This window comes from Aythya fuligula, chromosome 1 (assembly GCF_009819795.1).
Source record: "Aythya fuligula isolate bAytFul2 chromosome 1, bAytFul2.pri, whole genome shotgun sequence".
Lineage (NCBI taxonomy): Eukaryota > Metazoa > Chordata > Aves > Anseriformes > Anatidae > Aythya > Aythya fuligula.
The window spans coordinates 59659666-59686497 of NC_045559.1; the positions used below are offsets into that span (position 1 = coordinate 59659666).

General features: G+C 44.7%; 1 protein-coding gene across 2 annotated transcripts in view; it reads right to left on the minus strand.

Moving 5' to 3' along the window:
• The window catches only part of TBXAS1 (thromboxane A synthase 1), a 240551-nt gene extending 229606 nt beyond the window's left edge, over positions 1-10945 (minus strand). The window contains exon 1 of one of the 2 annotated variants that reach the window (XM_032207857.1): positions 10888-10945. The gene's annotated coding sequence lies outside the window, so the exon portion shown is untranslated. Of the gene's footprint in view, positions 1-811; positions 868-10887 lie in introns of those variants that run through there. The other variant, XM_032207858.1, reaches the window with a different exon arrangement.
• Positions 10946-26832: the final 15887 nt, after the last annotated feature.

Consider the following 26832-nt stretch of genomic DNA (forward strand, 5'->3'; position numbering starts at 1 on the left):
AGAAAGAAAATAATTTTTAAAAGTCAAATAACTATATGCATTAAAGTCTCTTCAAAAAAAAAAAAAAAAAAAAAGAAAAGAAAGAAAACCAACCACCACAAATGTAGAAGCTAAAAAATAATATTCCCGTTTCACTGTGCTTTCATTTACTTGGCTTTTTAATTAAAGGTCATATTTATCTGCATACAGAAGACTGATACTCTCCTATTCAAGACTGTGGTTGAATTCCTATTAAGTTCAGCAAACACAGAGCCAAGTACAGACCTTGCTTATTTTTTTAAGAATTACACTGGAGACTTGTCCCAGTCACACTGGGAGGTAGGTGGGATGAGCAATTCTTAAACACACACATCTTGAAAGAAACCAGGCTCTCGCATCAGCATCCAATTTGGAAGAGAACACATAATCAAGCACCCAACAACAACCATTGTCATTTTCTGCTGTTGATGTTTGGGGTTTATTTTTAATCCTCAGCACCTGTTTCTTACTAGAGGACTTTAACACGGCACCTCCAGCCATTAAGAACAGTGGCATGTAGCATTATTTCCAAAACCTACCTGGAATACTCGTCACTGCAGACCCACATGTTTGCAGTTACCATCCCATAGTTAAGTACTTCAGCTGCATAAAGAATCAGAAAAATCCATAAAATACTTAGCAGGACAGGGGAAAGGAATCAGGGATGTGGGCAGCAATAAAAATAGGCTATTTATCAGTCCTACGTCCAGTGTCCCCTCTTTCTTTACATGTCATTTACATAAGAAATGCCATTCTTATTAACTAGCTAATAGCACAAATATTTTTCACCAACCTCCCAGCTGTTTTTATGGAGACACATTGAGCAGGCTGATTATAAGGATATTAAGGAACTATGGAGACACACACGAAGTCCTCACTAACCGCATGCTGAAGGAAGCCAGAGATAAGCAGAAGTGGAAGTAGCCTTTTCCTGTCCATCTCCTATGAGTCAGCAGCACTATCTGCATTTGCTTTCACATGGCTTCTTTCGAGATAATATCGACCAAGGTTCACAGCTCCTTGATGTGGTGTCATCGGAGCTCTTCTCTTCTGCAGCAATGAAAGTCCATAGATTTCCACCTCATTCAATGCAAACTTATGCTCAAGATACCCATCCATCCTTTCTTCCCCAGCACTGCCATAACCGCAGACTTGGAGCTCCCCAGTGAAAGTCAGTCCTACAAGACAGAAGCAGCTCTGGCTGTTCAGGATTGAACTTCAAGCTTGCACACATGTTCACAGCAGTAAATATTAAAAAGGGAAGTGCATTAGTGCATTCAAAGTATGAGCAGCTGAAGTGCTCCTCAACTGATAAAGAAAAAAAAAAAAAAAGGCATTTAGAAAACCCAGGTTTTCCAGGAAGCATTCATACATTAAATTCCTGTCCATTCTAATTCCAGGAATAATTTTTATAAATGCTCTTCCAAAACAATGCATTTCAACTTCAAAATTAATACAGGCATGGCAGTGAGCCTCAGCAATGCTTGACGTAAACAAATTATCACTCAGACAAGAAATATAGAGCTTATTAAAAAAGCAGGATTATAGGCCTTCTCAGAAGACCTAAATCATGTTAAGGATTTTGACCAGTCTTCAAAGCATATCAAACGGAAAATGTACTTTCATTTATTTCAGAGGCTAATGGCTAACCAGCTAGACTAACCACGAGCTCTTGCTAACGACCAAATTCAAATCCTCTCATGCTATTCTACTTCATCTGTTTTAGGTCTATAATAATCTAATTAAGGCTGAACCACACCAACTTTACCATAGATGAAGGAAGTCCAGAAAGGTGTTAAGCTTAAATTTTATAGCAGTTTCTCTCTACAGAAATTTGTAGCATAGTCCTCAGATCAAGGAAGTCTGTTACACAGACAGCTTAGCCACAAAATACTGCAAATGAAATACCACAGAACAGCTTAAAAAACATGAGATTAATCAGAAACCAGTTTACATATAAGCTTTAACAAAGCCCATGTACAAAACTGTATAAGTATATATGATATTAATTTAAAGACAAAAACCTTTCCAAAGTAAAAATGAATTCTTAACCTTTTTTAAGGTAGACCAATCAAAAAGATCAAAGGTACATTTCTCAGAGTTTTTTGTATATATTTAAAACGACCTTAATAGCCAAAGTACTGAGAATATTAATGTGTTAGAGCAGAGGGATTTACATCTGGCTTGTATGACTCCATTATTGCTATCCAGGCTTAAGGACTGACCAAGCAGATTAATCAGGTGGTCTTAACCTCCCACATGAGAAACGATGACAAACTACTCAATGGACAGACCACCGAGGCATCAGAGTCCACTTATAAAGATCCTGCTCTGCATTCAAAAAAGACAGGAGCACTGAAAGGACACCGCAGACTCATGGAAGATTCTTGAACCACCTTGAATAAAATCGCTCCAATGAACTGGATCTCCAAAAGGCCTACACCGCAAGTGTGAAACCACGCTGAGGAAGCTGCTTTCATGACGCTTCCTACCGAGAAACATAAAGACAGACTTTTATACTTAAATTGTTTCCCAAAGTCAGAACCTGGCTATGTTAAACTAACTACTTCTCAGAAAACAGGAACCCAACTTAAAATTCTAGGAAAGCTGAAATGCAACCTTGCACTTTACTAACAAATTTAAGCTTAGACGACTAAAAGTTTTGGTACTTCAAACTCAGTCAATATCACAGGGGCTAAAAAACTCATTATGCTAACTAAATGTAGTGCCACTGCACTAAGTCCTCTCTAAAGCAACAAGCTGTGAGATATCCTAGTTATTTCAAAGAACTCCACTTAGAAATAGCACAGATTTTGTGGTCAAAAGGAATGACAGTTTCTTCCTCTTGCTGTGAGAGCTTGGAATGAGTTTCTAAAATAAAGTTACCTTTGCTAATAGTGACATTAAGGTCTTGCAGCCCCAGTAAAATTTCAGAGAAAGCAGAAATTAATGTAACATCTGCTGCCCATGTCCAAGCATTTCTAAGCAAATTGACATTATTAAATAATCTCTAACTTGTTTATATTTCTATAGTTTGCTTTAGAAACATTGATTGATTCAAGCAATCCTATAATTTCATTACCCTATAAAGTTGACTGCAGATAAGTAAGGATTTATGTTCATGAATCAATAGTTCCACGCTGATAGCAAAAGCCAAAGCACCCTGCCTAGACTAGTCTTGTAGTAGCACAAAGCCACATTAAGTTTGCCTTCGTAACAATATCGTGATAAGAATCAGTAAGTTATAATTCCTTGTATGAAGTTCGGTTTTTAAACACCAAGAAAAATGTCTAACTTTCTATGACTGAAAAGCTACTTCAGATAGCAAACTCAAGGCTTGAATTCTCCAAGCTGCGTTTTAGTGCTGAACCACAGATCGAAAGAATGTGAAAAACTTAACAGAAGCACTGTGTTCTATAATTTAATTAACTAAATCGTGCTTATCAACTTCTCTTTCACCCACTAGCCCGTGGAATCGACACCAAAACATACAAAGCCCAGTCCTTTTCTGTGCTTTGCAGATAGGAAGATACAGAACACTGGTTTTCTCCAATTAATGGAAACACTTTGAGAGCTCAATGTGCTCTGTAGCTACTACATCCCCCACCTTACCTCTCCAGTTTGCAGTTCAATAATTTTATTACGGAATCCTTTCAATAGGATACAAAGAGATTCCTTTAGAGAAAGATTACATGCAGCCTCCTTAAAAGGGGCAGCAGCTTTGGAGGCAATTAGCCTCAACGTTGCACTGCTCTGCGCAACCTGGCTCCTGAATTGCCAGCTGGAGAAATCCCGGCCTTTGCATCCTTCTAGTCATCCTAACGGAAGGAAAGAGAGTGCAAAAACAAATAGCATGGACTAGGGGAAGAACAGCAGCTGTGAAGAGGCAGGTTTGAGAGTGATGTCCCAGGGCTGCTGCAGGGGGACCACCGCCACCATCTGCCCTGCGTTCTGCTTGGGAAAAGGACAAGTCAACTGTGTGCTTGTATTGCTCGCTATCTCTCTCTAAAGCACCAGAGTTTAGGAGACAGGAGGGGAGCAGAGGACAACCTCCACCTCGACCAGCCCGTACCAATGGGTGCAGCCCCAGAAAGCTGAACATAGCAGGGAGGCCCACCAAGGGCCCCAGCACACCAATGACCCCAGCACACCAAGGGCTGAACCAGGACTTGGGGGCCACGCAGGGGTCCAATCAGAAGCAAAAAGGGCTAGAAAGGGGGTTGCAACATTTGCCCAATCTAGGGGACAGGGCTGGAGACAGGCTTTCTTTGCTGTAAGGCCACGGTCCACACAGGAAGGAGGGCTGGAAACGAGCATACCTCCAGCTGGCCTCAGGAAGAGCTGAACCCCCAGGTCTGAATTTCAGTGGGGCTCCTGTGCAGGGGGTGATGGGGCCAGTGGTGGGGCCTCAGGTAAAGCCACTCAGGATTATTAAGACCTACGAGTGGCCTCAGGGAATTGGCAGGCTCAGTACTAAGGCCTGGAACAGGTGAAAAGATAATGACAGGCACAATGACTTTCTTTTATTTAAAAGAATACATTCACTAATAGTGCGCCTTTATCAATACCTTGTCAGAGCTCAAAATAACAAAAAGGGGAATGTATCAAAAGTCTCAAAAACCTTGAATCTCAGATGAGGAAAGCAACCATTCTTCACCCTAGGTCTGCCACTATTTTTTCAAATAGCATGTGCTTGTAGAAGAAGCCCCACAAATGTGAACAGAGAGTATTCCCATGGGTTAAGGCCTTCAAGCTGACTAAGAGTGGTAGAATCAAGTCCCAGCTGGGAACTGCAGACAGTATCAGCTCTGCCTGTGTGCATTATCTCTAACTGTCTAACATCAGAGTGATTGGATGCAATTAACCCTCTGAGATGAATAAGAAAGCAAAATGAAAGAGCAAAAGAATGTACAATGGATTAGACGATATGAACATAACAAAAAAAGGCCAGGCATTACAATTCAGGCACTACCACCAGCTAGTCTCACCGCAGAAGAGGAGGTAAACTGGCACAAAGGAAAAAGAAAGGTCAAATCAAGCAAGTCAGGCTATTGCTATTGCCACTGTAATGGTTTTCAAACTTCAAGAAGCCCAGAAGCTATTAGTCTACATCCACCTGTAGAAAGGAAATACAACTAAGAAACTGCAAACAGACTCAGCCTGACAGTTCAAAGCAATCACTAAGGACAACCCCAGTTCTTCAGCATCTCTTTAGCAGTATCCACAGAGCCTCTCCTGCAGGCTGCAAAAACAGCTGTTCATGGGGAACGGGAACTTCTCCAGCAGAACACCCGCTGCAGGGTTTGGTAATTCTGCTCTGGCTTTTGTAGACAGGCAGAGGGAGCTTGCTGTCCTGTTGCCTCTCTTGCTTTTGAAGATGTTCCCCATGGTAAAAATTTCAAAATACCAATAACTGTGGTGTGAACAATCCTGTCAGATTATTTTCAGATGGCCCTGATAACACAAAAGGTATGATACACTGGAACACACAGAGCTGTGGCAAGAAGATTGTGTTTGGCAATAATAATAAAGCAATATAAAGAACATTGAAAAGCTTTGACTTTTGCCCCATATCCAGGGGATATTCTCTACCTAAATTCATGCATGATATGATGAATGATTCTTGGTAGATCATGCCCAATATTCCCAAAGGCCTTCTTACCCATATGAAGGGAGCACAAACAACTAACATACAAATTGCAGCCCCTTAAATACTACAGAAGGGCAAATGTAACATACAGATGTTTTTACTCTAGTTCAGCCTTTTGTATCCTCCCATTCTTTGCTTTTTTTTTTTTTTTTTTTTACTGCAGGCCTTTCTGCTGGCCTCTTGTACACTAATTCACCAAATCAGAACTCCCTTCAGCTCCCTCCCACTCATTCTCAGCAGATATGTTGTAACACACGCATGCATAACTGGTGAGGGGGCAAAAGTAAAAAAAAAAAAAAAAAAAAAGTGAAGAAAAAAAAGTGAAAAACAAACTTGCACAACAACAAAACCAGCATTTCCAGATTTTCAGTTCTTCCTGCAACTCTTGGCTAAGCTGGTGTTTTTATTGTTTTTGGCTTTGCTAGAGCACTAGTTCTTCATTTGTGCAATTGTGGCAAATACAGGTTTTACTGGGGGCAAAAAGGGTCAACCCCTCACAGCAAGGAAAACGATGTTCCAAAGCTGTGAAATTCAAAGTATCTGGACTAAAATACTAATTAAGCTATTTTAATTGCTCAATTAAAAAATGCATGATTTTCCTGCAGTCTCATGAATCTAAGAGTGAATTTGTGATTTCTGAATGCTTGAGGTTAGCAGTACTTCCAAAAGGGCATGAACCCAATAAGCTGACCTGTTAGCCATGGGAAGAGAGGTTAAATGGAAGACTAAGTAAGGTGAGATGTGAGTTGAAACAGCAAGAAGAATTTAGTCTCACTAAGATTTCAACCCTGTTGATGCTCATGCTAACTTGCTCCCTCATACTGATGCACAGACAGGATTTGAGCATAAGGTTCACAGTGAGCCCAGCCTCCTACCTCCTTCCTACCTTCTGCTGCCTTCTACCAGCTGGCAGATAAGCCTGGACTTAAACTGCGGCTGGCCTAATGCAAAAAGGACATAGGTATTCTTCTCAGTTTCGCTGTAATATCAAAAAAAAAAAAAAAAAAAGAACATGGAAAACACCTTTTAGCCATCATACTTTGTCTTTTTACTGGCTGCTGATCAAAGCTAAGGTTCAAACTGGAAAAACCATGGCCCTGTGACAATCTGAGAGGACAGCTTTGTATTCGCCAAAGAGCCTAACAAAGTCTTCAAGCTCCAAGGGTTATGTGGTTTTTTTTTTTTTTGTTGTGTGTTTTTTTTTTTTTTTTTTTTTTAGCAATTCTTAGAAGTTTCTTTCTATTCTGAACATGCTGCTGCTTTCTTTACCTTCAGCCAATTAAGTCCAACAAGCTCAAGCGAGCAATTGCAATGATAAATCGGCTCTAGTATGAACACGGCCAGCAGCCCTGGCAACTGTCCACTTTTAACTTCAGCTCTTCTCTCTCACTATCCATTTCTGAAGTGTTCATTTTAAGTTAGACCACCGCTACCTGCCAGCGTTGCCCCTTCACCCAGTGCTCACGGTTACCTCACAAAGCAACCAAACTGGCACAGTGGGACATCGGGCCCGGCAGCCCTGTAGCTATCAGCCAAATTTAAACAAGGTGCTAGCTCTGAGAGTCAGACCTGTCAGACACGCACGAGCAGCTACCTCCCTGTCCCAGGTATGCAGGAACTGCTGCATGTGAATAATACAGCGAGACACTTTTTGCTGAAGTAAAAGTCCCATGCAGATACCCCAGTGGTGTGGGGCACCTCCTGGAGGCCCAGCTCTGCCCGTGGCAGTTCAGGCTACCAACAGCAACCACCCAGGTGCCCTGCAAAGGAGCTGGACTAATTAGGCCAGGGGCAATGGGATGTTATGATGAACTTCAGTTTATTTACCTTACCCTAGTAAGCAGAGTGACACACGAATGCAAGATGCCAGATGGAGTAAGCTGGCTGGAAATGGAGAAATGCCCGGGGTTTCAGGAGGGACCTGTATTTATGCAAGACTAAAAGCTGAGGGCAGGAACAGCAGAGACATACAGGATGAAGGCCTCGCCGCACTTTCGATGAGGTACAATATCTGCTGGTCATCTTTGCCTTGATTTCCAAGGCAAGTCTGTGAAGCAGTGAGGCATCACAGTAGGGAGGCGAGTGCTCCTGGGGCCTTGCAGTGCACATGGGGTTTTCATGTCACAGCCAGGAATGATGCAGCTATAAGTCTGGCAGAGGTAGAGGCACTGCCCTTGTGTGGTGCTCACAGCTCTCGGGGTGGAGAGCACCAACTCTAAGGGTAAAATATTGTTTTTCTCTTAGTATATGTAACTCCAATTAACCTTATTGGAGCATTGTGGGTACACTGAGAAGATTACACTCCTTAATGTGCAGTTACAGCTGTATTGTAAATGCAACATTACATGTTTTCTATTATGGTTCAAGACCGCTATGCTCTTCAAGACTGTTATAAACCTCAGAAAACAGGGGTTTATAATGGAAACACTGAAACACTCAACTCTAAAAGCCCCGGCAGAGAGGAAATATAGCTATAAATTCAGCTTCTGTTTTCCAGCATATACATTGACAAGGTATGAATAATATGTATTTCTCCACTTAGAACAGACATATGTACACATTGCTCAGGGTAACCTTTGCTGTAAAAGTGGAGGATGGAAAGAGCTCAAAGTGAAAAGAGCAACCTTTTGTCTTGTCTTTTACAGAATCACTACAATTGCAATAATGACATAAAAACAACAATTGAAATTTAGTAGCCTGTGCTCTATGGCTGGATTCTGAATACTTTTTTTTTTTTTTTTTAAGGGTGGGTTATATTTTTGCAGCCAGTGAGAAGAAAAGGATACCTCTCCCCCAAGTCCCTTCAGACTCCTTATTTTGAAAAGAATTGGCAATTTGGATACTACTCAAATGACACTGCAAATCACCTCACTACCAATTGCAAGTATATCAGTCCTCTAATACATATTTTTGGTCCCTAGCATCTTAACACAAGCAAGGAGCAAAATTTGGACTAGCAATTACAGGACCTGATAACATAAAAGGACACCAATCTGTTTGGCAAGAGAAAGATGGGCAGGCAACCGTGCTATTATTGGGGCTGTGACATTTGGGAATTTCTTCAGATATTAATAGCAACCACAGAGGTGGGTCAATATAATACCATTAGCCACATCACGCTGTTTGACTTCTGATATGTACCGGGAAAGGAAAACAAAACTGACACAATTGCTTTTTGTGCAGCACACTGACGACAGATGCAACAGGGAAATTCATGCCTGTTTAAACATTGCAGGTAGGGCTGGGGGGTTCATGCTTTTTGATGGGGTAACCCTCACCTCCAGGAGGGAGGCAGGAGAGGCACCCACTGCTCAGGGCTCAGTGCAGCAGGATAACCCACCACCATCACGCTCCTCTTCCTCCAGCAGCTGCCCTGCCCCGGGGTTTCGGTGGCACCCTGGCCATGCCTCTGCTCTGGAGACAGAGCTGCTGGTTCTGCAGTGCTCTTGTTACCCAGGTTAAGTTGACACAGGTGGTGTCGGCACATAGGGAAATGCCCGAAATGCAAAGAGGCTGTAGGCAAATATGGTTTTGATATTAGTGCTACTCACGTTTGGGAAAGGTTCTTGAATGTGTATGGGATGCTTTCAGGTTCAGTGCCACTGCCCCAGCAGATTATTTTCTATTACATACACATTAGCAGTGTCTGTTACTGTAAACAGTGAGAACATTGGGTACACCAGAAGCCTGTGAGGTGTATGAAACACTTCAAGTGAGAAGAAATCCAGGAGCCCTCCCCACACCAGCAGCTGGATTTTAGGTAACGGCACTTCAGTTTGGCGCTTCTTGCCAGTCCCTCTGACATTAGCTACAGCATCCTCATTTTAGATGTATAACCCCTCCTTGTGGGTAAGCCTTCAGGAGCACTGTGCTTAATGTTTCTGCCCTCATTTGATTCATGAAGGGCACCTGCTCATTAGCAGTGTGCTTTCTACCTTTCCATACCACAGCAGCCCATGGGGCAGAGCCAAGCCCGCCCAAAAGCCATACCTCCACATCAACCTCAGAGCAGGAGGGGAATTGCCTCATCATCCAGACCTGTTCAGCATTTGGCAGCAGCTGTGGAGATTAATGGCAAGGTTTCTTTATTACCATTAAAAGGGCAACACAGTTCTCAGCAGAACTGAGAGCTGTCTCTTGCATCTTCCTTTGGGTGGGATCTTCACTAGGACTAACTCCTGTCTCCACTTCATTTAAATAGTCTTGCAACAGCAGCCTTAACTAAAAACATCCACTCTGCTCCTACATCATGCCCACTGCCTGCTGTGCGACCCCAGAAGCAGGACCTATGAGCCCAGTCCCTGTCCACACAGTGTATGTTCAACCCTGGAAGGCCCACAGAGCATCCTTGTGCCAAGGATTCCCAAAACTCTACAGAAAATTTACTCGCAGGTGTTAGGACCAACGGCAAGGCTGGACCAGATCCCCAGGAAGCCACCTGTCAGAGGACCACCACCAAAAGGCTCGGGAGTGTTTTACCTCAAACATGAAGTACACAAAGCTGCTTATCCTCCCTGCACTGTCCTGACCGCTGCTCTGTTTCGCTGAGTGGCAGGATGAAACCAAAGCGTTTCCAGGAATTTCTCCTGCTGACCGTGGTGATCTGCACAGCCTGAGAATGTCAGTTGCCTACTGCTCAGCCACCCTGCAGCAAACAGCAGGAACGCTGGAACAAGGAAATATGCACAGGCAAATGCTCTCACAGCCGCTTAACCAAAATTTGTGTTTGGCTGTTTCTTTCTAGTTATACATAGGAAGTCAAGATAAAAGGAGAAAAAGGAAAAATACAGGGGAGAAAAAAAAAAAAGTGGAATGAGAAAAGCAAGCTTAAATTCAGCAAGAAATTGGATGTCATAAGACCCTTATTCACTAGATCTCCAGTCCCTGTAGGGAGTGGGATTTCTTCCCCCGCCTTCTTCTAAGGCTGAATGAATATTTATCCCTGCTAACCTTCACCCAGCGGAGCCAGCAGCCGCACTTCCAACCACAGCTGCAGGGGAGAATGGCATCCCTGTGCAGCGGCTCCCACGTGCTAGCACTGCAAACGCTTCCCCGAGCCAACCCAAATAAAGCCGGCTCGCCCAACGGCGTGCCACAAGGGCGAGATGGCAAAACCCGCTGCCCAAAAAATGCACCGCCCGGACAGCCGGCGGGGCAGCGGGATTTACAGCCCCCCTCCTCCTCTTCCAACTCCGCAGCAATCACTGCAGGATCCTTACCTTGACGTGTCTCCTGTGCCTCTTCCAGCGGTTCCTGGTCAGCCTGCGAGCCAGCAGCTGCACTGCACCACCCCAAAGGGAGCGGTGGAGCACGTAGTCATCCTGCCTCGCACCCAGCGGACAGGTGCTTGGAAAGCTGCCCCCGGTGCGGTGGCAGGGCACAGCCCGCGGGACTACAACTCCCAGAAGCCCCCGTGCCTCTCAGCCCTTGCCCCCTGCTGCTGCCCCTCGCCACGCACTGTGGGGGTTGTAGTTCCTTGGGACGTGCAGTGCCCCTCGCTCCGTGCCCTTGCTTGGTGCGTGGCTGCGTGGGGAAAGGAAGCAGGCACTCTGACACCTATAAATATCTTTATTTTAAACACATATATACACACGTGCACACAAAAGCAAGAATCAGCAAGTATTTTTTGTCAACAGTAAGGGGAAAATGGGAAGTTTGTCTACCTTTTTTTTTTTTTTTTTTTTTTTTTTTTTTTGATTTTGGTTTGCTGGGAAGGGAAGGGGAAAAGGAGTGAAAAAACAATCGTAAGCAAGTATTGCCAAATAACTTGCAAAATCAGATGGGAGAAACTCAAATGTTCCCATACGCTAATTAGTTAATGACTGGCCTCAAGCCTTCAAACGTGCCCGTACTTAACTGTATCCTCCACTGAAGTGAATGCAATTGAATCTCATACTCCAGTTGTTCCAGAAACTCGAGGCCTCTAGAAATTATAAGCATGGCTTAGTAATGGTGAGATTTTAGAAGTAATTAAGGGCTTATCCACAGTGGGAGTTGCTGCACAGAAGCCTCGCTTGCGTAACTCCCCTCCCCTGTGCTGGACATGTATTTCTCACTCAGGCTGCTTTATTCTGCATTTGTTTGCACCATTTGGGCTTTCAGCTCGCAAGTTACCTTTGCCTGAATTGACAGACTTGTGCAAGGTGAGCCTAAACTGCATGTTCTATTTTAGCATGTGTCTGAGCCTTTTTTTAGGCATTTCTCTCCAAAGCTAGGTATTTCTTTTGAAGACCAGAAGTGAACTTTCTCACACAATCTCTGCTGTCCTCAATTTGAGAGATCTATAGGAACACTAAGTGCCCTGAGACCCACAAAAAAACCCCTTTGGAAGCATGGCCCTATTTGCATGAGTAGGATCAAAGTATTTGTTTTTCTTATTCCGAGAGGAGGGCTGTGCAGAGGGGAGAATGCTCTCCTTTCAAAGCAAAATATCCTCTCAGTAATTACTCCTTGTGCACAGCGAGTTTTAATGATACTTTGTGGAGAGCATACATAAAACTTATAATCTGTCCAGAGTATAGTCCAAGCTTTAAAGTTTTGCCCAAGTTTTATTAATTGCACATGCATCAAAAATGTGAGTAACGTTAATGCACAACCAGCCAGAAAAGCTCTTCCAAGACCAGTAGTTATTAAGCTCATGGATATACGAACAGCTTTCCATTATCAGAGGTAAAGAGGAGGAGAAGAAAGGGTTGTTTTCCTAGATAATGGAAAATAATAATACAGGAGCGATGCAGGAGGTCGTACCACCCAGACAGGTGGTACCCAGGAAGACCTCTTAGCTTCCACACAGCACCACACAGCTGGCTCTGTGCAGTTGTATGGCGATGTTCCCACACCAAGAAGACATCCCAGAGCCCGGGACGTGATGCGGAGGCACACAAGGAGTCCTGCCAGAAGTGCAAAGGACCCACAGTGCTCCTGGACCCATACACAAGCCATGGCTTGTGGTGCTGAGACCACGCAGGGCTGGTGGGTGGCCGCAGGACGTCTTCGCTCCAGCCAAGCCACCAAACTACTGCTGGAGTCCTCCTGGCCCAGGGAAGGGTTTAGCTGCATGGCAAGGCGCTGCATCTCATCTTGTACTTCCAGAACAAGCTGGCACCACACAAACGGCAGCCTTAGTCCATAACCTCAATAAGCCTTCCAGGATGATTAAGATTCTACAGTATGCGACTCTTAAAAGTAAGGTTTCATAGACTTGCTAGAAATATGTGAGTTCTGACCTGGCACTTCTCATTCTAATTTTTCTGAATAATCTTTTTTAATGCAGGTTTAGAAAAGAGGAAGAAAAGAAAAAAAGAGTGTGTTCTTTTGACTTCAGTTCAAGTTCAATTGATACAAAATCTATTAATCATTGGCATGCAATTTACATTGAGAATGTATTAAAGCAGAGACATAGAAAAGCCGGGATGGATTGCTTCCTAAGATCCTGTCTCATTAAGGGTGGAGCTACATTTATTTTCTTTTTTTGTTCTGAACTCTGTAGCATTTGGTTGACTGAGGCAGTATTGCTTATTATAAATGAGCTGTAAAGGAACTGCTTTTGTGAGCACAGAATTATTACTGACTCCAACAAGTACTTTGGTAGTCCCTGACTCTGCAAAGACTTGCATAACTAAATACACCAGGAAGAAGTCCATTGAAATTGCTAAGGTCTCTCTAATGTTTTCATCTTCCTATTTCTCAGAACAATAATGGTCTCAGTCCTCTATTATTTGCAAGAATTCACAGATAAAATCTGAATAAAGAGGAAGCATGGATAATATAGCGCCAGACCTTCCTATTGTTTCACTGGAGTAGGGAAATCCACTGGAGACTACACTCTGTGTAAACACTGGCCTGACACTGGATGCCCTGCTTCCCTCCCCGAGGGAACGGCTGACGTGGGGACCTCAGCCCACCCCACTCACCCCATCACCTCTAGCACAGAGCTGGAAGAGATGCCATCTGTAAGGACCGCAGGAGGATGAACAGGATGCGTTTCCCATATGGACCAGAGAAGCAAAGTCCAGGTGCAGCTGATTTCCCAACAGCAGAAGGCAGGACGAGAGGAAAAACGATTTAGTGCCAACGATGCCAGAGCTAAAAATCCCATTTCTTTCCACAGGGGAGATTTCTTAAAGCCCCTGCACAGCACAGCACTGGGGGGCCCCAGCCTGCCCCCTTGCACAGAGCTGAGCAAGTTTGCAATATCATTCGGCTACATACATGGCAACAGCTTGCTGCGTGGTTTCCATATTTTGGAAAGACCAGAGCTTTCCCCAGCAAGTTCTCTTCAACACGTAGTGGGCAAGGGAAAAATGGGTGTAAAAGGAATAAACTTGCACAGTGCTGAGCATCAAACCATGAGCCCGAGTGCTGATGATTCCCATGGATACCTTTTGCTGCTGCACCTTGGTTTCCTGGGCACTTGCTGGGACAGGAGCTGGTGCTGCCGTCCCACCCCATCCCCGGTAGCATTCTGCTCTGGGAAGGAATTTGCAGGGCATTTTCACTGGGTTTGACTGACCACAAGTAAGCAGGGAAATCAGCTTCTCAATCTGCAGACAAAATGGCAAACATGCAGCGTGTGCACAATACTTAATGTGCTCCTTTGTGACCTTGATGACATGCTGCAAACCAAAGCAGAGGGAAGCTCCTGGGAGGGCAGCTCCTCGTCCTGTGACCAGGGAGAAAGCGATGTTCACCCTCTGCTCTTCCCACCCTTGGTCCTTTCTGGCAGATGAAAGGAGGCCGTGGGGGGAACCTGGTCTGGGGAAGCCGCAAGAGCAGCTGCACCCCGGCGGGCGAATTTCGGAAGCTCCTTGTTCTTCTTACCAGTAGATGGAGCAGGGCTGGCATGGGAAGAGCGAGCTGCAGGGAGGCCCTCCTGCCTCCATCCTGCCCCTTCCCAGGAGCAGCTCCTCCACGGAGAGGTTTCACTGTTCCCACCCAGCAGGTTTCCTTCCTTTCCTCCCCTGGCAGGAGGATCCAGCCCAAAGCCCTGCCAGGATGAACGTACACCTCTCCCAGGGCTGCCTCCTCACACTGGTGTGTGCAGAAACCTGAACAAGGCAAGAAGGGTTTTATAGAAGTGTTTATCACCTCTTCTTCAGTGGTGCATGCATGTCCATGCTCACATGTCCACAGACACACACCTGCCCTTTTGCAATTTTGAACTACCTTGGGTAGATGGAGACCTCCCACATACCTGTGTTAACCTGCTGTTTCTCCTGAGCTGGTTCAGTGTCACGACCTGCAATGACCAATGAGCTTATTTTCCACTCTTATTTCTGTTTCTGTTGAGTTTAAACCAGGGTCAACCTGAAAGATGGATATGTGCATGTCAGTTCAGCAAATTAAACCTACAGAGCTAAGGATGCCCAGATTCCCAAGGTGAAAAATCAGAGATGGGGCTAGAAATGGAGATGAATTACTCTTTTCCTGCTTAGCCCTGGATGCAGGAATGAATGGAACAAGACAATATTAGCTCTCAGCCCTCCCTCTTGCCTTAGGGTCCCTCTCCAAGATGGATCCCCCCTGACACCCATTTCCTCACCCCTTTTGCTTTGCTGTGACATTAAGAGACACAGGTCCTTCTGCAGCTCCCACCCACCCTATACACTTCAAGCTTCAGAAGTCAGAGATAGTGTCCCTGGCTGGCACACAGCGCTGTGTTGTTCCCATCGCATGATTGCTTTGGATAACCTGGTGGGTACAGGTGAGGAGGGCACCAACAGCTGCATTTTCCCCTGCCAGTGTGAAGAGATGTGTCAGACCCCACCACCCCGTGTTGCCTCCATGGGTCAGTTACCCACGGGTAACTCCTCTGCAGGCAGCAGGGCTCGCTGTGACAAAGAAGGTCAAGAAATAAGGCAATGCACGGCACAGTCAGGGACAGCAGCTCTGGATCCTCCTCAGCAGGCAGCGCTCGGTGGGCATCGCAGTGGATAATGCAAACACAGTGCCGCTAACGTGTGCATGCTTCAGTGCAGACATAAAGAGTGACAGGTTATCCTATAAGCAACACGCAGTGCTGTGCAGGGTACAGCATACCCCACAGAACACGTACGTATTTGCAGAGAGAGACGTGCGCAGGTAACTTCACTATTTACGCCACATTCCTCCCTGTTTTCCCTTTTGGTTTTCATTATCCTGCTTTCTGAAGCCAGCTCATTATTGTTCCTCAGGGGAGTGGGAATATTTTCTTTTCTTTATTTTTCAAAAGCAGTTCTTTTGTTTGTGTCATATATGTGATCTTCACCATCATTAACTAAGACATCACCTGGTGTTATGCCCACAGGGGCAAATACAAGCTTTGTAAAGTACATCAGTAGCTCATTTGCTTAATAATGGCCTACACATTTGAAGCCAAAATGTAGTTGTATAGCCCTGGTATGTTCCAAAACTGCGGTAGTAATGTCATTTATTTTTGCCTGCTGGAGAAAAAACACAGATGATCAAAAATCCTAAAAGCTCATATCTGAGGAAGAGCAGCAAGAAATCAAGAGGATTTATATTCTGTCTTCCACTCTTCTAGGGGCAGAAAGAGTTCCTCCTGCAGAAAATGCCTTTGACATAAAAGTTTGACTGATCTGCTGGGAGGACAGTAAGGAATAGCATTTTATAATGTTTTTATGGGGTATTAAAAATCCAAAGTGGCCAAGTTTTCTAATGGAAAAAGTAAAATATTTAAGGGTTTGAACAGAGGCACCATCTGCACGGGAGCGACCCCAGCCCAATTGACAGCGCGTGAGTGTGTGCGTGTGTTTCAGAGAGACATTCTTTGTTTCAGTTCCATTATAATTCTTTTAAATATTTATTACTGGAATGTAAATTGTGCTGAAAACTGAGGTCTTTGCTTTGGAAAAAACAGACAATCACCTACCACGGGTGTCGTGGCTCAGTGGAATATCCAAGTCCCCTTCGGAGAAACAAAAGGATTCGGTTATATAAACAAGTCACTGTGTTGAATTATAAAAGTGAAAAAAAAAAAAAAAAAGAGCAAAAACCTGCTGACTGCTGGTTGAACTACTCCTTGGCTATGTGTGAACTGAAGTTCTGCAGATCTAGCAAGAAGCAGGAGCGATATTAAAATGAATTGGTTACAAATAGTGGAAATAGTCCAGCAAGCACATTTAGAATATGCAGCCCTAAGTATGGTTTTGTTTTCAGATTGCTTTGTCTTTATTTTGAATGTAAAACATTAATAAGCTTCTTAAGGAGATTGGGGATGGGAGAAAACACTGGCTGATCACCTTAAAGCCCAAGAAAATAAAAAAAGTTCTCAAGTTGCTGGATGAAATAACAAACCAGAATCGGTTTATACTTCTTACATTGCTATGAAAGCTTTGCTTCTTGATCATTTCCAGACACCAGAAGGTTATTAAAAATCCACAAAGGAAAAAGAAATTCTACATTTATAGGAGCTCTAAAACTTATTTTGGGACCTCAGCTTGTTACCAGCGTAATGCAAAGGGAAAGCCTGCGGCATGAAAAGAATTGGTTGCCAAAAAGAGGGACCAAGGACTAACACTACCGACGTATCGGGAGGAATTAACCACATAATTTGGGGGAACACACTCTGTTTGAAGGGTCAAAACTGAAGTAGGCTGATGTGGATAGCAGGTATTTGTACCACTTTAAACCCCACTGTCATTTCAAAGATATAAATAGGCTTGGAAAAATCAGATTATTGGGAGGATTAAATTGGGATCAGTGTCAGTAATAATCTATTCCTTTGCGGTGACACCGATTTAAAAAGGGAAAGTTTGGGGGAGGGGACTCACGGTGTACGATATTGCCTATGAGCTGTGTGGGAATGGGGAATAGAAAGCAGGGGAAGGAAAGCTGAACACCGCGCCTGCCTCTGTCTGCTGGAGCCCAGGGGAGCATGAGGGCCCAAGAGCCTCTTCATCAGCAGCACTGGCCCAACACCCTGTCTCACCAAATGCTACTTCCAGTGACTGAATGCTAAAATATGCAAGCTATTCTAGTTTGTTAAACTAATAAAAAGTCCCTCTGCATTCCTGTACTTCCAACCCCATCACCCAGTATGCTCCAAGAGCCACAAAATCATACAGGGATATTCTCTCTCAAAAATAAAATAAAATAAATAAAATAAAATAAAATAAAATAAAATAAAATAAAATAAAATAAAATAAAATAAAATAAAATAAAATAAAATAAAATAAAATAAAATAAAAATAATAAAAAAAAACATTGCCCAAATCTTCTCCTAGTGTTGCCTACCCTAGTGTCTCCTGGCCTGCTACCAATACCAGTGCAGGTGTTGCCTCCATTGCCTAATAAAGAAGCTGGTCCAGGCTCTTTATCATCGCCCCAAATACATTTTTACAAGTGAGATCACATTTACTCCACTCTTTTGGATCCAGAATGATTTTGATAATGGCAACTTTAATTTAGTGATAATTTAATTTAGTGATAAATTGCCTGCTGGATTGCCTTTCATCCGGAAACATGAGAGAGCAGACTACAAAAGGTACCTTGTGATGTTGAGCGCAGAAAGCATGTTTAGATTTGTTTCCTCTCTAGCTTTTTGGGAGAAAATTGAGGGCTGGATGTTCAGCTCAGGATCTGTTTAAGCTAGATGATACTTCCCTGGCAAGCCAGTCCTGCTTTCTCTATGCCCCACGTCCACCAGCACCACTGTTTGAAGGGGTAGAAGGTCCCTCCAGCGAGGGACCAAGAACATCTCATGTGTTTGAGTCTGGGGAGGTGTCATTGGTGTCTGTCAGCTTTTGGGATGTGCCATGAGGCCTGCCCTTTTTCCAGTTTTTCCTTAATAAGAATAAAAGGTGGATGAGGAAGATGCGTATCTTATTGCAGAGTGGTGCTTCCCCTTCTGCTGGCCGTCTGAGCAGGCTGGGAGACCAGGGGTGGTGCGGCTTGGGGCTTCGAGCACATTTCAGTAAATACACCTGGCTATAGCAAAGTAGTGCTGAGAGGAAAGGAATGCAATAGTTACTGGAATAAATAATACTTTGGACAACTACCACATCCATGCTGCCCACTGACTGGAGCAACAATAACAGGGTAAACAATTCCCAGCACTGGCCTCGGGTACTTCCCCTAAAGTTTACTTTCAGTCTATGCTAAACAAATTACTATTTTTTTTTTCTGTTGAAAGAACAAATGTTGATATTTGGATTTGTGCCTTTATAGCTCTATCTCTTCAATGGCTTCCTCATCAAAGCTCTTTGCATTTCTCATTTATTTTTTTTCTCTTAAATATGTATTTACATTCCTTCCCCGCTTCTTTAGACACAAAACCTCTGCACGTACAGAAAAGCTCCGGTGCTCTTCTTTTCCTTCTGCCTTTCAGTCCTGCTTCTGCTTTCCGTTTTTACTTCTGCTCAGTTAATTAGTCACTCGTAATTATTTCCCTCTTTATTTATGCAGGCATATATTTTCCCTTGGACGCTGCTGCCTGCTCCTTCGGAGCCGGCGTAACCTGACTCCAGCCCTCCTCTCTCTCCACAAACCTACTGGCGTCACGCAGCCCGGCTCCGGCTGCCCTCGGCACTCAGCGCCTAGGCTGGGTGGGTGCTGGTGCTGGGTGCTGGGTGCTGGGCGCTGTCCCACAGCCACCACCAGCCCAGGGGGCCAGGCACGGGCTGGTTACATCTACGTGACCTTCAGCTCCTGCTGCATGAGCAAAATGATGGGTGCTCTTCCAAACAGGGCATCGCCAGGTGGGTTTTGAGAAGAGAAAGCCAAGCAGAGCAGGATGGGCATGAGCACCTCGTGAAGGTGATGAAGATGAAGGCAGCTCGGCATCGCTGCTCTGCTGGCTTTTTGTCCCTTTGCCTCCCTCCCCTGCTCCTCTTGTGCTGGGGAAACCAAGCCTGCAGCATCATCAGTGCCTGCTTCAGAGGGCTGCCAGGCAGCACGTCACTGCTGGGAGGGTCACGGGCTGTAGTGAGCGGTGATACATCAAGGAAAAGTCTTCATGTAATTACTGGTACTCACAGCTCTGCCTTCCCCAAAATTTAGGGTAAGGAAATAAGCTATAAGGAGATGAATCTTATTTCCCAGCACCTTCTTTATTTTTGCATTTTCAGTCTGTGTCAGGGTTGCTGTCCCACAGGCAGTGCTTGCTGAGGGTGTAATTCCTTTCTTCTGCATTTTGAAGGATTTTCCAACTTCATCCTTGGACAGCAATTAGAACCAACAGAGCTGTTCAACAAGCAGGGAAAAAATCTTCACAGAAACTTCTTTTCTGTATCCTTTTTTTTTTTTTTTTAACTTCACAGGTTTTCAAAATGTGTTTTGAACACTTCTTTCTGAGGTTGTAAGTAAATTTCCCTCTACTTTCCTATAGCTGGGTAATAATAGAAACAACATATGCCCCCTTCTATATCCACATTAAAAAAGTTGATGTCTGTTCCACTTAGAAACTAACTGCGACTGTGATCTGCATTTTTTCATCTCATCTCAACTTTCTTGTGGGATCATTTTAATTTCTCTGTAGTGGTAGAAAGAGAGTCCCAAGTCTGTGTTTTTCTCAGAACCGGGCTGAGACCGTCCGTCTCTGGCCACAGCTTTTGGTCAAGCTTTCTTTGAGCAACTTGATCAAATTGGGCAAAGGCTGTAGTTTGTCTAAGCAGCAAACTGTCTCTTTAGTACTAATAGCCAGAAGAAATTCTTCCTGTTAATGCCAGTCAGGCTCCCACAGCTCTCTGCTTGCTTCTAGGCAGCTCCTGGTCCTAGGAGTTCAAAGCTTTCATTGCTCTGACACCAGGACACCTTCTGTGACACCGCAAAGGCTTGGAAGCAGCACCTGGTTTGATTTCAGCTGTCCCATTTGCTGCAGCTTGCTGGGTTTCAAAAATCATCCCATGCATGAGTACTTGCTCTGCGCAGTCTGCAAGCAAAACAGACCCAGGCGACACCGGAGGATGCTGAGGGCTCTGCTCTGGTGTGCACAGCATCGGTGCCCGCCAGCAGGAGCGTGTCCTCCGCAGTGCTCCCCTCCTGCCTCCCCTCTAAAGTTGTCCCCAAGGAAATCCCCACACCATGATCCTCCCTCCAGCATCACTGCTGCACTTCCCGGCCAAAATGAGAGCAAAACCTATCATAACTTGAGATTAAAAAAAAAAAAAAAAAAAGACAGCTCTGATTTTTTGTGATGGGTGAAGCTTTTCGGGGCCAGAAGCCCAGAGCTGAGGGTACCAGGGCCCCTCTGGGTGACAACACAAGCTGTGATTGTTTTCACAGCACAGCGCAAAATTCACCTTTCCTCGGATGCCCCACAAGTATGAAAAGGAGTGAGAGGCAGAGGACAAAGAAAAGTATTCAAGTGAAGGGGGCCAAGCACTAGGATGGGAAGAGCAGAGTCCACGTTCAATAACATTCATGCTTATCTCAATATTGTACCTGGCGCCTAGGTACTGTAGCAATTGGAACCTCATAAATACCAGTGACAGATAGTAATTAGCACCCCATAAATACCATCAACAGATAATCTTGCCGCTAGGAAGCAATAACAAGCTTTTCATACCCAACTGGCCAAGCAAGCTTGAAGGTGAAAATAATAAGTAGATGGAAAAAACACCATTTGGAAACTAAGGTCTTCCTCTGGAATCAAACTTTAATGGAAATAAGGCCTAAAACAGCAGTCTTATGCTAGCCTTAGGCTCCAAAGTGCCCCAAGTCAATTTATATCTGGCTGATAAAAGGGTACTTGATTGATTCATTACAGCCAAAGGCTCAGCTCCTAGGAATGCGTGGTGCTTAATTTTTTTTCTGGGATCCCTTTGATCTCTGCTGGCGGTTGAGGAGAAGGCTCCAAATTATGAAGTATTTTTGGAATTATATTGAGACCATTTCACAGAAAAGTCACCTTCAAGTCTCCAAGAATTTCCTTGACTCTCTCTGAAGACACAGAGAAGACGGAAAGCTTCTAGTGTGATGTTTATCTGAGAGCAAAGGACTAGAGCAGATCCTAAAAGAAATGGGTAATCCAATCACATTTCGACCAACATTAAGATTTGGATGTAGGACCTCGAGTTTTCTATGCATGTTCTCAACTAAACACACAGGTTTTAGTTTAGGGAATGAAAGTAGCACTAACAAAATGACAGATCTCTGTAGATCAGATAGAGGAGGAAGACAAAACACAAACATAAAACTGACTAAATGACATATGGGAGAAACTCACCTTTCCATTCAGTGTGTTAAATTCCACTAGCTTCCACAGCAGTATTTATTCCAGGTTAACAAACTGTGTAGGAGGCACAGTATCTGCTCCTTGCTTTTCTAGTTTTAGAGCTCAGAGGGTCTTTCAACTTGTCCTTTCTGCCAGCCTTTTGCCATGTCTGCTACCCTGCTGTAGATGAGTGGCTGTGAGCTTGCAAGAATTTGGGGTCTTCTCACCTCAGGTGTTGCTCAGCAGGACTGGAGTCTGCAGTATTGGGCAAGCAGGCCAGCAAAGCAAGTCATGTAGTGAGGGAAGCTTCAGTGCAGAGAGCATTCGGGTGCATTCATTGACTATATTTACCCGGGCATTACAAGATACTAAACATTTAGCAGAACCAGAGCTTTCAGGTATTCTTTTTAGTATGCAGTCGTGAAGGGCAGAGCTGCACGTCGAGGTCACGTCTGTGTTGAAGCATTTATTTGTTGAAACCTCCACTGACTTAATTAGAGTAAAATGCATCAAGTGTTGTTGTTACAATCTGCTTTGCAGTGACACAAACACACATAATTCTTGTTCACATGACAGGAGTGTCCAGGTTTTGCAGCTGAGCCTCTGACAAGGAAAGCCAGGTTTGAGGGGGAAGAGGGAAGGAAGAGAAAGGAAAGGCCATCAGCATTGCTCAGCTGATGCTGCTAAAAACACACGGCAACAGCCGCTAAGCCTTTCGCTGCCTCCGTCCTTCCCAGTAGTCTCATTACTGTAAATAATGCCGCAGTTATTTGAAAACTCAGGTTTCCCAGGGCTGGCAGCACTGGGGGAGCAGGCAGTGTGAGCCATGCTCAGGCCTGCTGCTCCCAAAGGCTGACCCGAGGCACCTTTCGGTCCCTAAGAGCACCTCCGACAGCTTCCAGTCCTAACTTCTTCCCTCGAGTGAGAGCATATCGTGGCAGCTTCTCTAATCACGATGTCTAAATATAATACAAGGGAACACAGTTTAAGAGAGCTCAGATACGCTTTTTTTAAGGAACTGTCAGGAAACTGCCTCTGTGGCTTGCTGGTTTAGAGTAAGATTAAATGAATCAGTCTCAGCATTTGAATGCGTGGGAAGTCAGAGACAGCAAAGTGACAACTAAGGACATTTTATTTATAATAGGGCCCTCCTCCTATAACTATTTGTGCCCAAGTCCTGTGCACTAAGTTCAAAAGTACCTGCCCTTTATGTAAAATTACTCACAAATGCTACGTGTAGGCCAGGTGGATGTCTGTGCTGGTTTGGTTGATTATAAAGTTCATGTAATTATTATTGAACCATCTAGTGATGTTTGGGGGAAAAAAAAATAGAGGTTATTATGCAGCCACTTCAAAAGACTCTGCCTCTCCGGTCCTTCAGCAGGAAACTTGCACAGCAAGGAGCAGGCCCAGCTGGGCATCACTGTGGGGAGCAGGCCTGGGGTATGGCATGGGGATGGGGTCACTGCTCCAGGAGCAGCTGGAGGAGCATGGCAGACCCCAAAGTGGGCCTGTAAGGGCTGAGGGGAGAGTCAGAAGCAGCACAGGTGGAGCACTTCACTAACAGGGACCTTTGATGCTGAAGCTGCATGTCCCCACTCCTTGAGCTGCAGCACCTCTGACTTTAACGCAGAAGTTCAGAGGTTTCCAAACCAAGGGTTCCCAAACACAGGCAAAAACACTACAGCTACAGCTGCAATCACAAGCCTGGGAGAAATTCAGTTGTTCATAGTAGAGGTTGATTAATGAGCCCAACAGGGGTGAAATTGTGAAGATAAATGGGTTCATCAAAGGAAAAGTGTGGTCATCTCAGCCCCACAATCCCCAGATGGGGTCCCCAAAGTTTTGAAGCATCCTTCTGGGTGAGGCTGGGTCATATCCACAGATCTCAGGCAAAGTGGTCGGAGGAAGCCTACGGGGTGGCACAGGCCCTTGGAAGAGGCAGCAGGACTGCTGTGTGCCCAGCCTCCGAGCAGATCTGTCCAGGGGGCTTAGCCAGCCCCAGGCTGGGAGATTTCCTTCCTCCCCATGTGCCAGCCTTGGCCTTTAGTCTGTAGCATCAGCCTGAGCCCCTAACTGGGAAATATTATTAAAATGGCATTAAATATTAAGAGAGACAACACAGCATCTCTCACAGTGAGGGAGCTCCTGACACAGCAATGCTTTTCCTCATAAACTGCCTTGACAAACAGCTTACTTATATTCTTATTTCAATTAGATGAACTGCGATGCCGTGGTGAGGATGAGTGCGGCTGGGTGTTATTATGAGAAGTAGTAAATATTTATTCAGTTCTCTCAGCATGGAAGTGGGTGGGCAGCAGGGTCTCAAGACAAGGCGTCCTCAGCACAAATTTTAAAGCCATAGTCACAGACTGCAGCTAACCGAGCTGTGCAAGCCCCAGGATAATTGTGCAGACCCATCCCTCAGAGCTTCACTATTAACACTGGTAAAACATTAACAGTGATGGGCTTCATGGCTGGGTTTGGCTTTTACAGAAACAGGAGTGGGAAATGCAAATGACTGCCATGAAATATACAAATAAGGGTAAATATCACGAAGGTTTCCTTTCGCTGGCCAAGAGCTTCAGCCCAGCTCTGGGCTGTGTCAGGGTGGGCGCTGCATATACCAGTTGTAACCCTTGGCCCACCCAAATGCATGAAGTCCCCTGGCAGATCAGTGATCAAGCCTACACTCAGATCTCTGGGTTCCCAGCTGAGCAAGGGCGCAGTGCAAAGGCAGGGAAAGCACTGCTGTAGAGATCTGAGCACTGAATCTAAGCGAAGAAGATCTCCATCTCTAAGAACTTTCCCCGTAATTTCAAGTATTTTCTGTTGTCAGCTTGGAACTCATGGAATTAAACATGCATGCTTGCCTTTGAAACACTGCTAGTCCTATGGTCATCTGGGGACTGGGAATAAAAATGTTTAACTTAGAAAAAGCAGTTGCTATCCAGAAAATCCCCAGAGGCTCTCTGCAGCTCACGGGTCGGAAGCCATGGGGTTCCTGTCAGCATATATGTCCTTGTCCCTAAAGTGTGGAAGATCAGCTTCAACATACATGTACTTTGCAGGACAGAGCATCCCTCACATTAGTCCTCTACAGCTCTTTATGTAATGCTGTCATCACAGCCTGTCCTGTATGAGATTCCTTTCTATGTGTTGCCCTTTAGATTTGAAATAGTTTCTTCCTTTCCCTTCCACTGGTGTTCAGGAATGGACTTAAAATGGGGTTAAATCTGAAATTTCAAATGCAGAAGCACGGGATTCAGAGTGCAAGAGGATTCCTCATGCACACACAACCTTACAAAGATTATTTGGAGTCTGGCCAGTCCAAATTGCCCTTCCAAGGAGCTGTGCTTAGGGACATGCATACCTGCCCATGGGCACAGCCCTCACAGCATTGCTGGTACCAGCAGAGCTGTGCTGGTTGCTTTCCAGCAGAAAGGCTGAATTTGTGCTGGCGGGGTCTGTCCCAGCCATGAGAGCGATAGATTGTGTAGGAGAGAGTGTGTGAGGTGGAGTTTATGGGACACATCGGTGGTTTCATGGAAAAAAAAGCCAAGGAATTACTTAGGAAAATCAGAGCAAAATTTAGAAGAGCATCACTTGGAAAAAATAAAAATAAAAAATTAAAAAATGGGAAAATATTAGGGAAAAAAAAATAGTGGAAATAACTTTGCTACACACTGGGCTGTTTAGAGCAAGATATAAGGACTACATTCATCTTTCTTGTTTAGGATGGGGATTTTTTTTCTTGCTCTAAGTCTGTCTCTTAACACAGCCTCCACCGTGGAATAATTAACCAAGCCTGAATCGCAAATGCAGTGCTCTCAGGAGCTAGGTACTGATGTGCCCTTTCCCACTGCAGCTGAGGTAGGAGGATTTCTTGCGAGCTCTGGGAGACAGCAGTCTCTCAGGAATTTCAGAGCACAGAAAATGCACACGACGAGGTGCTGTTGGCTATTTTCACCAGGAGAATTTTCTTCAGTGAATTCTTCCCCCTTCCTGCCAAGGACAAACCTCTGACACCAGCCCACATTATTGTTTGAAGACAGATTGAAATCTCGTGATTCTGACATCGTTTTATTTTTAATTTCCACACTGCAAATGTCAGGGGAAAAAATACCCTAAAAATTATACTTCAGAAAAGACTATAATTACTTCCAATTAAATCATGGCCCTGGTTGTTTGAAAGACTTGACCACAGCTAGAATTTCATTATCTGATAAGCACTTTTCTTTTTTTTTTTTTTTTTTTTTTAATATATTTCAAAGTTTCTTTTTTTTAATAATAAGAAGAAAAGGATCCAAAACCCTGACAACAATACCTGAGCCATCTGCAAAAGCTAGATGATGGGAAATTGCGTTTAACCCCTCAAACGCAGAGGCCACATCATTTTTAGGGCATTTATTTCAGCGATTCTCCTGGGGGAGAAGCAAGGTTCAGGAGGGTGACCAGACATGGTTGAAGGCATGGAGGAGGTGACCCAGATCTCTGCCTTCCCTGGGGCACTGAGCAGACCGCGTGCTGGCACTGCACCTTGCTGCCATTCCTGATACCGAAAGCACTCCACCAACATCTGCCCTGTTCCTCGGTGCCACGCTTCTGTCTGATCAAGGTACGTACATTGAAGACGCTGAAGTTACACCAGCATCATCTGGTTTTGTAGTGGGAATGCAGCCTCGTTCCTCCCTGTTGCTGGAGCTGTCTGCCTGCACCGTAAATCCAGCTGCTGCCCCCCGTGCGAGGCATTTGCATCACGCCAGCCGCAGTGAGGATGCCACTGACGTTCAGAGTAAAAATATCTGCGTCGTTGTACAGTCACACTCTCTGGTGCATGCGGTAATTTTGCTGTAGGTTTCTGTGGTATTATTTTGAACGCCAGCTGTGACGGAACCATTGGTCCCCAACCCCACTTCAGTACCCCAACTAGCAGCAAGCACATGTGGGTTGCCAGCAGTGACCCTGGATCTCAGTATCAAGGGTCAGGATTTTCTCCAGGTGATGCCTC